The 5,000-nt window shown below is 51.3% G+C and overlaps 1 non-coding gene across 1 annotated transcript in view; it reads left to right on the forward strand.

Annotated features, from left to right (window-relative positions):
• Nucleotides 1–3,561: 3,561 nt before the first annotated feature.
• LOC126434567 (small subunit ribosomal RNA) overlaps nucleotides 3,562–5,000 on the forward strand; it is a 1,909-nt gene continuing 470 nt past the window's right edge. Inside the window, exon 1 of the ribosomal RNA XR_007579326.1 lies at nucleotides 3,562–5,000. This exon is cut by the window's right edge and continues 470 nt beyond it. This is a non-coding gene — a ribosomal RNA (small subunit ribosomal RNA).

Below are 5,000 nucleotides of genomic sequence, written 5' to 3' on the forward strand. Positions count from 1 at the left end.
AACCTACGTTGTACCTTAACCTAACCTACGTTGTACCTTAACCTAACCTACGTTGTACCTTAACCTAACCTACGTTGTGCCTTAACCTAACCTACGTTGTGCCTTAACCTAACCTACGTTGTGCCTTAACCTAACCTACGTTGTGCCTTAACCTAACCTACGTTGTGCCTTAACCTAACCTACGTTGTGCCTTAACCTAACCTACGTTGTGCCTTAACCTAACCTATGTTGTGCCTTAACCTAACCTATGTTGTGCCTTAACCTAACCTATGTTGTGCCTTAACCTAACCTATGTTGTGTCTTAACCTAACCTATGTTGTGCCTTAACCTAACCTATGTTGTGCCTTAACCTAACCTATGTTGTGCCTTAACCTAACCTATGTTGTGCCTTAACCTAACCTATGTTGTGCCTTAACCTAACCTATGTTGTGCCTTAACCTAACCTATGTTGTGCCTTAACCTAACCTATGTTGTGCCTTAACCTAACCTATGTTGTGCCTTAACCTAACCTATGTTGTGCCTTAACCTAACCTACGTTGTGCCTTAACCTAACCTACGTTGTGCCTTAACCTAACCTACGTTGTGCCTTAACCTAACCTACGTTGTGCCTTAACCTAACCTACGTTGTGCCTTAACCTAACCTACGTTGTGCCTTAACCTAACCTACGTTGTGCCTTAACCTAACCTACGTTGTGCCTTAACCTAACCTACGTTGTGCCTTAACCTAACCTACGTTGTGCCTTAACCTAACCTACGTTGTGCCTTAACCTAACCTACGTTGTGCCTTAACCTAACCTATGTTGTGCCTTAACCTAACCTATGTTGTGCCTTAACCTAACCTATGTTGTGCCTTAACCTAACCTATGTTGTGCCTTAACCTAACCTATGTTGTGCCTTAACCTAACCTATGTTGTGCCTTAACCTAACCTATGTTGTGCCTTAACCTAACCTATGTTGTGCCTTAACCTAACCTATGTTGTGCCTTAACCTAACCTATGTTGTGCCTTAACCTAACCTATGTTGTGCCTTAACCTAACCTATGTTGTGCCTTAACCTAACCTACGTTGTGCCTTAACCTAACCTACGTTGTGCCTTAACCTAACCCATATTGTACCTTAACCTAACCCATATTGTACCTTAACCTAACCCATATTGTACCTTAACCTAACCCATATTGTACCTTAACCTAACCCATATTGTACCTTAACGTAACCTAATTTGTGCCTTAACGTAACCTAATTTGTGCCTTAACGTAACCTAATTTGTGCCTTAACGTAACCTAATTTGTGCCTTAACGTAACCTAATTTGTGCCTTAACGTAACCTAATTTGTGCCTTAACGTAACCTAATTTGTGCCTTAACGTAACCTAATTTGTGCCTTAACGTAACCTAATTTGTGCCTTAACGTAACCTAATTTGTGCCTTAACGTAACCTAATTTGTGCCTTAACGTAACCTAATTTGTGCCTTAACGTAACCTAATTTGTGCCTTAACGTAACCTAATTTGTGCCTTAACGTAACCTAATTTGTGCCTTAACGTAACCTAATTTGTGCCTTAACGTAACCTAATTTGTGCCTTAACGTAACCTAATTTGTGCCTTAACGTAACCCATGTTGTGCCTTAACGTAACCCATGTTGTGCCTTAACGTAACCCAATTTGTGCCTTAACGTAACCCATGTTGTGCCTTAACCTAACCTATATTGTGCCTCAACCTAACCTATATTGCGCCTTAACCTGACGCACGTTGTCGCTGAACCTGCTCTGTAATTGTTATGCAACTCGTTAAATTAGTGTAGTGTTGCCTAACCGCAACCCTCGCAATATAGTTCGCTATTCGCACTGCCCGGTCCCCTGTGTATCGCGTCATGTTAAACACCTTGCAGGTGTTGCTGACTTTCCACATGCTCCTGCTATACACTGTAATGTGGATAGCAGCAGGACGTACATGCCCCCCCCCTTCCCCCCTGCCTTCGCAAGCTGGTCGTTGAGAAGTTTGCATGTTCAATGCCCTTCGCATGCCGACGTACTCAGCCTACGTTGTGGTACGGCCTGTCACCTGTCCGCCGATGTACGCAAAACCCACAAACTGTACTGCACATTGGTCCGTATGTACTGAATGATACATCGTGGCACATGTGTGACCGTACGACGACTGCGCCTAGCAACGGCAGACCATACAGTCCAAATATTGTGCACGCAGCTACGTGTCGTCTCCCTATAAGAGCTGGATTGCAGTGTGGTACGCCATTCAGACGTGTGGGAGGAACGGACGCCCTGGATGGCGATCAGCATGAGCAGTCTGTTGATGTAGTGGAGCGTGTATTCGGACGTAGTCGTCTCTTCTCACACACCGTGATAGCATGTTGCACCGCGTTCCACATCTGCGACATCCTGCAGAGGCCGGCTGACAGTCGTTCGCGCAATGGACACCGCATACGTACGGGGGCTACCTTCCACGTGTTCTCGAGGCGTGCACATGTTGTTGCGTCTATGTGGGCAGACGTAGTGTGTTGTGACACCTGACACAGGCATGCAATACTCGTTGCAAATGGCGATGGACGTCTACGTTTGCTGGTGACGTTACGCAAATGAACAACAGGTAACCCGTTGTGGTGCGGTTGTTCTCGCTAGAGGTGAATCAGTGTTGGCGACGATCGGTCGAGCTATTAACCGGTTGTTTCAGGGATACCCACCATGCCCACGAACGTGAAAGGGGACCCACCATGCCCACGAACGCGAAAGGGGATCTGGGTGTGAGGCGATACGCGGCGGTGGCTGGGTGGGACCGTCCCCGGCCGGTGAGGGGGGGCCGCCCGGCGTGCTGGCAGCGCGGTGCGTGGGCGCACGCGCTACAGCCGGCTGGTGGGGGCGGCCAGTGGCAGGCGCGCCGGCCGACGGACGCGGCAGGCGGCGCAGCTGCGCGCCGGCGCCCCCTGCTCGCGGCGCCTTGCGGCCAAAGTAGGTCCTCGCGGGCCCGGTGCGAAGCGCGGTGGCCATCTGCAGTGTGCTGGTCCGATTGAGGACTGTGTGCGCTGAGGATGCGCCGCCGCCCGGCGCTCGGCGCCGCGACGCCGTCTGCTGCTCGGTCGCCCCAGCGGTTCTCGCAGGTGGTTTGTATCGCAGCTGTGCGGACGTGTTGGCGCGTGCGCTGTGCTGGGAGAGTTCGCTTCGGCACCCAAGTGGGGCTTTTGTCCTTCTGTGGCGCTGGCGTTGGAGCTGCCGGTCACCGTAGGTGGCGCGTGTTGTCTCCCGCCGGCAATGCCACGACAGCACGCTCCCGGGCCTCTGTCGGCAGCGGCAAGCTCAGTTGGGAGCACGGGTGGTCGCACCTAAAGCGTCTACTCGCCTAACTCCGGGCGATTGCGCCTCTCTCGAACCCGACCAAGTACTTAGGACGGCGCTGCGCGCCGCCGGGACCTGAGAGGGTTTCGAGGTGTGTTGTGCAGGGGAGCTCAGCCTCCTCCTGTTTGCAGAATAATTGAGCGGACGCTTGCGTGTTCGCGCGGGCCCCCGGGACACACTCCCGGGCGGCCGGCTGCTCAGCTCTAGTTGACGCAGCTCCCTGGTTGATCCTGCCAGTAGTCATATGCTTGTCTCAAAGATTAAGCCATGCATGTCTCAGTACAAGCCGCATTAAGGTGAAACCGCGAATGGCTCATTAAATCAGTTATGGTTCCTTAGATCGTACCCACGTTACTTGGATAACTGTGGTAATTCTAGAGCTAATACATGCAAACAGAGTCCCGACCAGAGATGGAAGGGACGCTTTTATTAGATCAAAACCAATCGGTCGGCTCGTCCGGTCCGTTTGCCTTGGTGACTCTGAATAACTTTGGGCTGATCGCACGGTCCTCGTACCGGCGACGCATCTTTCAAATGTCTGCCTTATCAACTGTCGATGGTAGGTTCTGCGCCTACCATGGTTGTAACGGGTAACGGGGAATCAGGGTTCGATTCCGGAGAGGGAGCCTGAGAAACGGCTACCACATCCAAGGAAGGCAGCAGGCGCGCAAATTACCCACTCCCGGCACGGGGAGGTAGTGACGAAAAATAACGATACGGGACTCATCCGAGGCCCCGTAATCGGAATGAGTACACTTTAAATCCTTTAACGAGTATCTATTGGAGGGCAAGTCTGGTGCCAGCAGCCGCGGTAATTCCAGCTCCAATAGCGTATATTAAAGTTGTTGCGGTTAAAAAGCTCGTAGTTGGATTTGTGTCCCACGCTGTTGGTTCACCGCCCGTCGGTGTTTAACTGGCATGTATCGTGGGACGTCCTGCCGGTGGGGCGAGCCGAAGGCGTGCGACCGCCTCGTGCGTGCTCGTGCGTCCCGAGGCGGACCCCGTTGAAATCCTACCAGGGTGCTCTTTATTGAGTGTCTCGGTGGGCCGGCACGTTTACTTTGAACAAATTAGAGTGCTTAAAGCAGGCAAGCCCGCCTGAATACTGTGTGCATGGAATAATGGAATAGGACCTCGGTTCTATTTTGTTGGTTTTCGGAACCCGAGGTAATGATTAATAGGGACAGGCGGGGGCATTCGTATTGCGACGTTAGAGGTGAAATTCTTGGATCGTCGCAAGACGAACAGAAGCGAAAGCATTTGCCAAGTATGTTTTCATTAATCAAGAACGAAAGTTAGAGGTTCGAAGGCGATCAGATACCGCCCTAGTTCTAACCATAAACGATGCCAGCCAGCGATCCGCCGCAGTTCCTCCGATGACTCGGCGGGCAGCCTCCGGGAAACCAAAGCTTTTGGGTTCCGGGGGAAGTATGGTTGCAAAGCTGAAACTTAAAGGAATTGACGGAAGGGCACCACCAGGAGTGGAGCCTGCGGCTTAATTTGACTCAACACGGGAAACCTCACCAGGCCCGGACACCGGAAGGATTGACAGATTGATAGCTCTTTCTTGATTCGGTGGGTGGTGGTGCATGGCCGTTCTTAGTTGGTGGAGCGATTTGTCTGGTTAATTCCGATAACGAACGAGACTCTAGCCTG

This window comes from Schistocerca serialis, unplaced genomic scaffold, assembly GCF_023864345.2.
Source record: "Schistocerca serialis cubense isolate TAMUIC-IGC-003099 unplaced genomic scaffold, iqSchSeri2.2 HiC_scaffold_1191, whole genome shotgun sequence".
Lineage (NCBI taxonomy): Eukaryota > Metazoa > Arthropoda > Insecta > Orthoptera > Acrididae > Schistocerca > Schistocerca serialis.